A 12030-nucleotide genomic window follows, 5' to 3' on the forward strand; every position below is an offset into this window, starting at 1 on the left:
AGTTGGGGCTGCATTTTGTGCTCTTCCCAGGTCCAAGCAGCTCAGGTGATGAGGTGTTTGGTGAGCGCCAATGCTGCGACTTATCACCTCCCCGCCACTTGGTTATCTGGGTGTAAAACCGGCGCACCTTCTCAGGCAGATGTTGACCGTCCAGACCCCCAATAAGTTTTAGTTAGCAAAGAAGCCAGTTTTATAGATAATGTCTCTCTGGGGCTGTGATTGCCCCCTTCCGGCTCTGGCTGCCTGTCACCGGAGGGGGAAGGTTTGCAGCCGGCTACCTCTGTTTAGTCCTTTGTTCCGTGCGCGGGCTGGCGGTGTCTTAGGTTAGGGCTGGCTTTTCGCATGGTAGATATCCCACAGTCTGGTTTGCTAGCCCAAATTATTTCGCTCAGATAGTGCTCAGGGTATTCAGGCCAGATTCTTACTCTCAGCGATGCATCCCGCGCCGCGCCTCCCTGCCCAGCCCCCGCTTGCTAATGGCGGATGCAGGCGTCTGCGCTGCTTCTCCGCTGGAGGAGTTACCGTAGGGCTCGCAATCTGTGAGTTTTAATTGTTTATTTATTTTTTCTCCCTGTTATGTTGTCCTCTGTGCTTCCAAAGCTTGGCACGGATTCGGCAGTGAGAAGGTTTCCTGGTGTTTGGAAACCTCTCTCTTTTTAAGACTCCCTTCCCGGGACAGAGCTCCGTCCCTCCCTCTTTTGTCTCTTGTATTGTCTTTAATATTTTTTCCTACCTCCTTTCGAGGAGTTGGGTTGCTTTTCTGGGTGCCTGATGTCCTCTGCCCGCATTCAGAAGTTGTTTTGTGGAATTTACTCGACGTTTAAATGCTCTTTGATGAATTTGTGGGGGAGAAAGTGTTTTCCCCGTCCTACTCCTCCGCCATCTTGGCGCCTTCCCCCAGAATGCTCCAAAATTATAAAACTTGAAACTTATGTAGCCGCTGCTGGTACATCCTTCCTTCTAGTAGGGGAAGAGAGGATGTAAGGAAGAGAGAGGGAAGGAACAGAGGAGACAAAGAAGTAGACCAGCTGACCTGCCCAAGGACCTTCTCTTTCACTCTGGAATATAAATAGATTCTCTCTTGAGGAGGGAAGAGGCGCCTGTACCCTGGAATATCTCTTTGAATGAAAAGAAGAAGCCTCTAGGCTTTATTACCTATAGAATGGGAAGAAATGGTGCTGGGAGAGTGGAGACATTCTCTGCTAGTAGAGCCCTTCAGTTTCCACTGCTCGGAAGGCCCTGACCATGTAGGATCACCAGGAACTTCAGGGAGGATCTTTTTCCAACAAGACCTAAAGGTATCTTGCAAGGACAGGTACTCTACCAAACTATCCCAGTAAGATAGTTCTCTGCTACCACTGCTTTATAAACATCCTTCTAACCTCACCTAACTCTCTCCAATTGTCCTTTGTTCTGTTCTCTGTGGACTTTGATCTCATCATTTTTTACTATGGTATTTTATCTGCTCTGTCTTGGAGCTGTATTTTTTAAATCACGTGGAGAAAAGCTAAATAAGTTAACATGTCTTATGGATGGTCGAACGATAATGTACCTTTTTTAAAGTACAGTTATAAGTATCTCAACTTGGGTTTGTAGATCTTTTGTTTCTTCTTTTTTTCTTTTTTTTTTTTTGTTGATGGGTCAATCAAAGAGTACAGTACAGATATATGGAGAACTAAGGTGGTTTTTTATTTGTAAGCACAAACACAAGAGCAGTCACAAAAAATGGAGACATTTAAGAGCCAGTCTAAGAGGAATTACAACTTTGTGATTTTCTCTTTATAGCAATACAGTTTTAATTAGTCTAGTTAGTAAATTTTATTGAGAGATTATTGGCTTAGTGGGATTTTTTTCTGCTCAAGAAGGTTTAAACAATTCTTTTTCTGGAGAATCTATTCAAGTGTATTAATGTATTAAATGCACAGTTGGATATTTAGAAATTATAAGTAGTGATTATTGTCTAAGAAAATAAATAAAAAATACTGATAGAAATCTTAAAAATACATTTTTATGTTCTTATCTTACTGAAATTCAGTTCAGTCCAAAACATCTTATAATATTGAATAGTAATAGAACTTCAAGTCCAACAGCATCTGTAGAAGTGAAATTGTTAGCTCATTAATGAATTTTATTTGCAAAGTAATAGACTAGCTATTCTTGCTTAATTTGCTATACAGAATAGATGTTGCTATTTTGGAACTGTCAATAACAAACGTCAATGCAATTTGGACTGTCATGGACATCAGTAAAGCATTTTTCTGTGTGTGATGCTATAATGTATTGAAATATTCTTTATTCTGTTTCATCAGTCTTTAGTGGATTGACCTAGGTTTAGAAATGAATTAAGTTAATACAGTTGTACTATGGGGACTAACTGAGAGTGGTGTAGTTTGGTTCAGATATTAGTCATATTTGAAAACATCTTTGATAAAGCATGTATTCAGAGTGGTTAGAGTTTTAGAACTTTATTAAATTACTTCATTATTAAATTAATTATTACAAGTAGGTTGACTTCAACATAATGTTTCTTAAAAGTTTTACTTATGTGTGTGTCTGTATGAACACTTATAATCTTTTAACACTTACAGTGTAGACTGAAATTTTAAATGCAAATTGAATTGTAGACTTTAGAAGCTTATAAATTACTGGGACTTCCCTGGTGGCTCAGACTGTAAAGTATTTGCCTGCAATGCAAGATACCAGGGTTTGACCCCTGGGTCAGGAAGATCCCCTGGAGAAGGAAATGCTACTCACTCCAATATTCTTGCCTGGAGAATTCCATGAAGAGAGGAGTCTGGCGGGCTGCAGTCCATGGGGTTGCAGAGAGTAAATTACTAAGAATGGTTCATAATTGGGATCTCTTCTAGGAGCCTGTTTGCCTTCTTAAGGTGAGAGCTACAGTGGGTAGAGTGCTAAGTATAGAAACTGCTACACTTTTCTTGCAGCATGTGAACCATATCTGACTTGTCAGTATTAATTCTAGGTATTGAAAAGAATGGAGATGGCTTATAAAACTAGACCAAGGCAATGCTGGTAAATATTCAGCAAGTATTTTTTGAATAGCCAGTGTGGGCCAGCAACTGTGCTAAATACAGAAAACAGAGACACTCTACATTTGTGTTGCTTATAAGCTGATGAAGGAACCAAAGGCTAATTAAATCATTGTGCATAAAATGTAAATTACAGATTTCACAATAAACTTTTACCTACTCATTTTAGCATGTTGATGATTTTCTAACTCCATCTTTCCTTTCATTCCATTGTATGTAAAAAAAGAGCATTCCCCTTCCCATTTGTTCATCTCTCTGTTGACTCAGATTCCTATTTTATTCAAAAGGTTATAATCCATTATTACATTATTATAAAATAACCATATTAGCCCAAATTCGGCAGTTGGGAGCCCCTTCATACTGGCTTCTTTATCCTTTTGACATGTCCACATCCCAGAATTGGAATTAATCATTTCTGATTAATCATTTCTGCAAGCAAATCTGGTGTAGAGAATGGTATTTAGAAACCAGTGAAAGTAATTTATTTCATAAATGAATTTTTCCTCTTATTTTTTTCCCCCAAAATATTACCCAGAATGAAAGAGAAATTAGGGGTTTTAGAATTTTCAACTTTTTACCAAAAGGAAATTCAGTTTTGAGCAGTTCCTTTCCCCTAGTAGAGTTCCTCTCACAGCTATTATTTTTAGACTGCTCCAGCGTCCTCTAACGGGCGATGGGAAAGGCTGGCATGATGTTGGGAGAGGTGTGCTCTTTGGGAGGCAGAAATGAGATTTGAGTCTATCAGGTCCACTTAGGTAGCCTTGTGTTTTATTGTGGTGGTTATTTTTTTAATAGCTCCTGTGAAAGAGTTTAGTGAAAGAAATAATTACACAACCAAAATAAGTTTTTAAAACACTGTCCTATGGCATTAACTTTTCATAATTTCTGCAGGGATGAGTAATTTCTGTTCTTGTGGTGATACCAAATGAACTGATCTTTCAGGTATACAGTATCAGTTTAACTTTTCATGTAGGGATAGGATTAGATCTTCCACTTTGTCATATATATATTAGACTAAGAAAACCAGTAGTTTTTTCTTTATGGGCTTTGAAAACTAGGTGGAGTACTAACTGGATATACCGGCTGAATGCACTAGCCTAAAAGTTTTCATATATAGTGTCTTTTAGTCACCAGGCAGCTATGACTCTGCTGTTGTTTAAATCAGGTACACTTCAGTTCAGTTCAGTTCAGTCACTCAGTCGTGTCCGACTCTTTGTGACCCTATGAATCGCGGCACACCAGGCCTCCCTGTCCATCACCAACTTCCGGAGTTCACCCAAACTCATGTCCATCAAGTCAGTGATGCCATCCAGCCATCTCGTCCTCTGTCGTCCCCTTCTCCTCCTGCCCCCAATCCCTCCCAGCATCAGAGTCTTTTCCAATGAGTCAACTCTTCCCACGAGGTGGACAAAGTATTGGAGTTTCAGCCTCAGCATCAGTCCTTCCAGTGAACACCCAGGACTGATCTCCTTTAGGATGGACTGGTTGGATCTCCTTGCAATCCAAGGGACTCTCAAGAGTCTTCTCCAACACCACAGTTCAAAAGCATCAATTCTTCAGCGCTCAGCTTTCTTCACAGTCCAACTCTCACATCCATACATGACCACAGGAAAAACCACAGCCTTGACTAGATGGACCTTTGTTGGCAAAGTAATATTTCTGCTTTTTAATATGCTATCTAGGTTGGTCATAACTTTCCTTCTAAGGAGTAAGCGTCTTTTAATTTCATGGCTGCAATCACCATCTACAGTGATTTTGTCAGGTAAAGTCTGACACTGTTTCCCCATCTATTTCCCATCAAGTGATGGGACCAGATGCCATGATCTTAGTTTTCTGAATGTTGAGCTTTAAGCCATCTTTTTCACTCTCCTCTTTCACTTTCATCAAGAGGCTTTTTAATTCCTCTTCACTTTCTGCCATAAGGGTGGTGTCAATTGTATATCTGAGGTTATTGATATTTCTCCCGGCAATCTTGATTCCAGTTTGTGCTTCTTCCAGCCCGGCATTTCTCATGATGTACTCTGCATATGAGTTAAATAAGCAGGGTGACAACATACAGCCTTGATGTACTCCTTTTCCTATTTGGAACCAGTCTGTTGTTCCATGTCCAAATAAGGTACAAAGTATTGTATTTGCATAATAAGAGAGACCAGTAGCTGAAAATGCTACACCACACCCCTGCAAACTAAGACTCAACCAGAAAGTAGAGTATACTTTTCCACTGCCCTTTGGTACTTAAGAAAATGTTTTTAATTATGTTAAAAACTTTATAGCAAAAGGAAAATGCATTCAAAATACTTACCATTTTAAAATTATGTTTTTAAAAACTATTCTTTTTTTTGTGGTCTAAATATTTTTTACAGGCCATACAGAAATGTAACTGTCTTATGCTTCTAAGTGTACTATACAATGTCCTGACACATGCTGAATTGACTGTAAAATAATACTTTTTATAGTGAGCTAAGCTAGAAATATATTTTTGCTGTTATATTACATAGACACTAAGCTATCCAAGTTTGTTTTTTTGTAATTATTATAGATTTGATAACTAGTATCTTTAGGGTTTAGAAGATGTAAAATATTGTGGATTTCTTTTAACCAACTATGGCAGCTCCATACAACTGAAACAGAAACTGATAAATATTAAAATGATTCCTTTAGAGAAATTGATGGAGAATATATTTCACATTCAGGGTAATACCCTAAATGTAATTCAGTAATGACCACCTGAGTCTATTTATCACTTAAAAAAGCTTAGATTTCTCAAGAACAGCTATATATCTCAGTGTGAGAGTTCAGAGTTGGCTCTGAACTGCCGAATATAGATCTAATTACACAGCTTGGAGTGGTGGAACCACTTCTCTCTACCCCTGATTACCGACCTTGTTTTATTTGCATAATTTAATGCATGAAGACTAATCAATGAATTATATAGTTTTCTGATACAGTTTTCTGATATAGATAAGACAAGTAACCCTATTTGAGGTAGTTTGTGTATGTGATAAAGCTTTTGCCACGTCTTTTAAAACTAAAAAATATGCTTGGGTCTTCCCTGGTGGTCCAGTGGCTAAGACTCTGTACTCCCAGTGCTGGGGCCTCATGTTCAATCCCTAGTCAGGGAACTCGATCCCACATACCACAACTAAGAGTTCGCAAGCCAGAATTAAAAGATCCTGAGTACATGATTAAGACCCAGCACAGCCACGTGTATATATATATAGTAATGCAACTGATTGGCAGGAATATCTGATGATAAATGCTAATTGTTATACTCATGATTAATAAAATAGAGAATTTTAAAATTTATTATTTTACCCCTATTTTTAGTAATAGTTTTACTGTTACATAGTAACAGTAAACTGTTATATATAGTAATCCAAATATACATGCTTAGTCACTCAGTCATGTCCAACTCTGCGACAGTATAGACTATAGCCTGCTAGGCTCCTCTGTCCATAGAATTCTCCAGGCAAGAATACTGGAGTAGGTTACCATTTCCTCCTCCAGGGGATCTTCCCAACCCAGGGGTTGAACCCATGTCTTCTGTGTCTCCTGCATTGCAAGCAGATTCTTTACCTGCTGGGCCATCAGGGAATTGTCAAATTTTCTACTGTTATAAAATATAAAAATGCTTTCTGTATTCATATCCATCAGTTAGATATTATTTTAATTAATGAATCTGAATAATTTGATTCATTGTAAATGTAGTTAGCGTTGATTTAGGAACTTTTTGACTTCAAAGTCAAGAATATTTTTTTTTAAGATGCTCTTAGAATAGCTTATTTTATGAATTCTTTTTAAAACTTGAATTTTTAACTTTGCAATGGCATTAAAATATCAATTGACCTTGAACAATTTGGGGGTTAGGGACGCCAACCCTCTTTGCAGTCAAAAATGTACCTATACCTTAAATGGCCCTCCCAATACCTGCTTCCTTTATATGCATGTTTCCTCCAGATCAGCGGTTCTGCATAGGATTCAATTAGTAATGGAATGTGTAGTTCTGTAGTATTTAATACTGAAAAAAATCTTCAAATAAATGGACCTGCCCATCTCAAACTTACGTTGTTCAGTGATCGACTGTATACACACTGATACAACAGTATCAAAAAACTAATAGTAACAATTTCAGTTATTAAATATCAATGGAGCATTTGATAATAAATTTAAATAAATTATCCAGGAAAATTAATTATCTGATTGAGTAATTGGAAGTTAGATTTATACCTTATATCTAATAAAATATATCAGTGAAGGTGAATGGCAACCCACTCCAGTATTCTTACTGGGAAATCCCATGGACAGAGGAGCCTCATGGTCTATAGTCCCTGGGATCGCAAAAAAGTCAGACATGACTTAGCACTTAAACAACAATCAGTGAAAGTATTAACTCAGCCTACATCCTATTATTATTTATAAACTTATAAATTTCCATCTCTTCTCAGAAAGGAATGGAGATGCAGATGTAGAGAGTGGACTTGTGGACACAATGGGGAGGGAGTGAGTGGGAGGAATGGAGAAAATAGCATCAACATACATCCACTATCATGTATAAAATGGATAGTTGGTGAGAAGGTGCTGTATAAGACAGGGAGCACAGTCTGGCACTCTGTGGTGACCTACAGAGGTTGGGGTGGTGGGGAGGGGAGGGAGGCTCAGGAAGGAGGAGATATATGTATAATTATGGCTGATCTGTGTTGTTGTATGGCAGAAACCAACACCACATTTGTAAAAAGTAAACAAAAAATAAATAAAAGACATAAGAAAAGAAAAAAATTCATATCTGCTCAAAAATGTGCTAAAAATAAGTGTTTTTTGTGAATGCTGAGCATTTTTAACATTGGAATTTCAGCAATCACTTGTGAGTGCTGCTGGTTGGATGATAGCAGGGAGAATGGCATGGGGGGGTCACACGGAGACCTCAGAATTAGTCAGATGTAAACATACCCTCAGTCCACACCCAATGAGGCACTATAACTTGTCAGAAAGAAAATAGACTTTGGAATATCATATCTGAGGCTAATTCCCAGTCTGCTCCTGAATGAGTAGCAAGTTATTAAAACTCTGAGCTTCCGTTTTCTCGCCTGTAAAATACTAATAGAATAGTAAATTAGATAACTGTGCTGGCAGCTAGTGCTGGGCTTAGCACATAGTAAGCACTTAATAAATATTTTATTATTAGTCCTGGTAATTATTAACAATAATGGAAAGATCTATGTACATCTCCAGATTACACAGGGCACAACCATGAACAAAGTGCCACAGAAGTGACATTTTTCTCTGGAGAGATTGGAGAAGTGTCATTTAGAACTGGGCCTTAAAGGCTTGTAGAATTTCCCCAGGTGAAGTTGGCAGGAGAACTAGGTAAAGTAAAACATGGGTAAAGGCTTGGGAACATATTGATACAGATGCATGGAGGCTGTGATCAACAGGAAGGATTTAGAGAGATGACACCCCAAAGCCAATAATGAAGAAACTTGGAATGTCATGACCTTTAAGCTAAGGAATTTACCAGCTTTAAGAGAGGACCCCAGTTAATTTCTAGATTACATTTTTATTTCTTTTTTTTTAAAGCTGCATCTTCCTATAGTTGTTCGTGTAATGAGTGGCAGTTTCTGTGTGTGCCATATTCCTAGACTCCAGTAATGCATAATAGTAACTGGGTATTAGCTCTGTGAACACAGGAACACGTGCTAGGATCATCCACTATTACATCCCCAGTACCTCTCATGAAGTGTTAGGTGATCGCAGACTCACAGAGGAGCTAAATCAAGCACAAAAATACTTTAAAATGTTTGTGCTCAGTTGCTAAGTTGTGTCCAACACTCTGTGACCCTATGGTCTGTAGCCCGCCAACCTCGTCTGTCCAAGGGATTTCCCAGGCAAGAATACTGGAGTGGGATGCTATTTCCTTCTCCAGGGGATCTTCCTGACCCAAGAATTGAACCTGCATATCTTGCATTGGCAAGCAGATTCTTCACCATTGAGCTACCTGGGAAGCCAGTAATAAATGCTTAAGAGAGGAATGTATGGATTCTTTGGATGCTCAAAAAGAATAAAGTATCACTTGTACCTGGACACATCAGGGAAATTTTTATTATTTTAATTTAATCATAATAGTAGCATCATCTCCCTCCATGTAGGTATGAGTTTCTTTTCTTCCTTTTTTCTTTTTTTAAATTTATTTTTTAATTGAAGGATAATTGCTTTACAGAACTTTGTTGTTTTCTGTCAAACGTCAACATGAATCAGCCATAGGTATACATATATCCCCTCCCTTTTGAACTTCCCTCTCATCTCCCTCCTCATCCCACCCCTCTAGGTTGATACAGAGCCCCTGTATGAGTTTCATGAGCCATACAGGAAATTCCCATTGGCTATCTATTTTACATATGGTAATGTAACTTTCCATGTTACTCTTTCCATACATCTCACCCTCTCCTTCCTCCTCCCCATGTCCATAAGTCTATTCCCTATGTTTGTTTCTCCATTGCTGTGAAGTAAATAAATTCTTCAGTACCATTTTTCTAGATTCCATATTTATGTATTAGAATATGGTATTTATCTTTCTCTTTCTGACTCACTTCACTCTGTATAATAGGTTCTAGGTTCATCTACCTCATAAGAACTGACTCAAGCTCATTCCTTTTTATGGCTGAGTATTATTCCATTGTGTATATATACCACAACTTCTTTATCCATTCATCTGTTGATAGACATCTAGGTTGCTTTCATGTTCTAGCTATTGTAAATAGTGCTGCAGTGAACAATGGGATACATGTGTCTTTTTCAGTTTTGGTTTCCTCAGGGTATATGCCTAGGAGTGGGATTTCTGGGCCATATGTTGGTTTTATTCCTAGTTTTTTAAGGAATCTCCATACCATCTTATGTAGTAGCTGTATCAATTACATTCCCACTAATGTAAGAGTATTCCCTTTTCTCCACACCCTCTCCAGCATTTATTGTTTGTAGACTTTTTGATGATGGCCATCCTGACCAGTGTGAGGTGATATCTCATTGTAGTTTTTATTTGCATTTCTCTAATAATGAGCAATGTTGAGCATCTTTTCATGTGTTTTTTAGTCATCTGTATGTCTTCTTTGGAGAAATGTCTATTTAGGTCTTTTCCCCACTTTTTGTTTGGGTTGTTTGTTTTCCTGGGATTGAATTGTATGAGCTGCTTGTATATTTCAAAAATTAAACCTTTGTCAGTTGTTTCATTTGCTATTATTTTCTCCCATTCCAGGGGTTGTCTTTTCACCTTGCTTATAGTTTCCTTTGCTGTGCAAAAGCTTTTAAGTTTAATCAGGTCCCATTTGTTTACTTTTGTTTTTATTTCCATTACTCTAGGAGGTGGGTCATAGGGGATCTTGCTTTGATTTATGTCATCAACTGTTCTCCCTATGTTTTCCTCTAAGAGTTTTATAGTTTCTAATCTTACATTTAGGTCTTTAATCCATTTTGAGTTTATCTTTGTGTATGGTGTTAGGAAGTGTTCTAATTTTATTCTTTTACATGTAGCTGTCCAGTTTTCCCAACACCATTTATTGAAGAGGCTGCCTTTGCCCCATTGTATATTCTTGCCTCCTTTGTCAAAAATAAGGTACCTGTAGGTGCATGGGTTTATTTCTGGGCTTTCTATCTTGTTCCATTGGTCTATATTTCTGTTTTTGTACCAGTACCATACTGTCTTGATGACTGTAGCTGTGTACTATAATCTGAAGTCAGGAAGGTTGATTCCTCCAGTCCATTCTTCTTTCTCAAGAAAGAAGACTGCTTTGGCTATTCAGGGTCTTTTGTGTTCCCATATTGTGAAATTTTTTGTTCTAATTTTGTGAAAAATGCCCTTGGTAATTTGATACGGATGGCATTGAATCTGTAGATTGCATTTGGTAGTATAGTCATTTTCAAAATATTTATTCTTCCTACCCAGGAACATGGAATATCTCTCCATCTGTTTATGTCATCTTTGACTTCTTTCATCAGAGCCTTATAATTTTCTGTGTATAGTTCTTTTGTCTCCTTAGGTAAGTTTATTCCTAGATATTTAATTCTTTTTGTTACACTGTGAATGGGATTGATTCCTTAATTTCTCTTTCTGATTTTTCATTGTTAACATATAGAAATGCAAATGATTTCTGTGTATTGATTTTATATCCTGCAACTATGCTAAATTTACTGATTAGGTCTAGTAATTTTCTGATACTATCTTTAGGGTTTTCTATGTACAGTATCATGTCATCTGCAAACAGTGAGAGCTCTTCTTTTCTATCTGGATTCCTATTATTTCCTTTTCTTCTCTGATTGCTCTAGCTAAATCCCTTTTATAAGATCTGTCTTAAACAATCACACTGTTTCTCAGGGAACCTTCCCTAAGTATTAACACTTTCTCGTTCATCTTCACTCTTCATAAACAACATGGCCCTCCTTTTCCTTTTAATAACCCCACCCTTTTAAAATGTCCTCTCCATTGTTCTTTCACTTTACAGTTCCAAAATCATCTTTAGGTTTTTCCAGTGTTTTATCTACCTTTTTCTTTTACACTAACTTGAGTCATATTTTTTTTTTGTCATCATGTAATATATATTCCTTATAAAAACACATTTTATTTTCATGATGATGACATTCTTTTTAACTGCCCTGTTTAAAATCTTTGTCTAACATAAAAATAATTTTTAAGTACTCTGTATGAAAAAAGCAAGAGAGTTCCAGAAAAACATCTATTTCTGCTTTACTGACTATGCCAAAGCCGTTGACTGTGTGGATCACAATAAACTGCAGAAAATTCTTTAAGAGACGGGAATACCAGACCACCTGACCTGCCCCTTGAGAAACCTGTATGCAGATCAGGAACCAACAGTTAGAACTGGACATGGAACAACAGACTGGTTCCAAATAGGAAAAGGAGTACATCAAGGCTGTATATTGTCACCCTGCTTATTTAACTTATATGCAGAGTACATCATGAGAAACGCTGGGC

General features: G+C 37.6%; 1 protein-coding gene across 1 annotated transcript in view; it reads left to right on the forward strand.

Moving 5' to 3' along the window:
• The window catches only part of ASCC3 (activating signal cointegrator 1 complex subunit 3), a 336073-nt gene that overhangs the window by 160137 nt on the left and 163906 nt on the right, over nt 1-12030 (forward strand). The gene's annotated exons all lie outside the window — the stretch shown is intronic.

The sequence above is a fragment of the Bos indicus genome, chromosome 9 (genome assembly GCF_029378745.1).
Source record: "Bos indicus isolate NIAB-ARS_2022 breed Sahiwal x Tharparkar chromosome 9, NIAB-ARS_B.indTharparkar_mat_pri_1.0, whole genome shotgun sequence".
In the NCBI taxonomy this organism is placed as follows: domain Eukaryota; kingdom Metazoa; phylum Chordata; class Mammalia; order Artiodactyla; family Bovidae; genus Bos; species Bos indicus.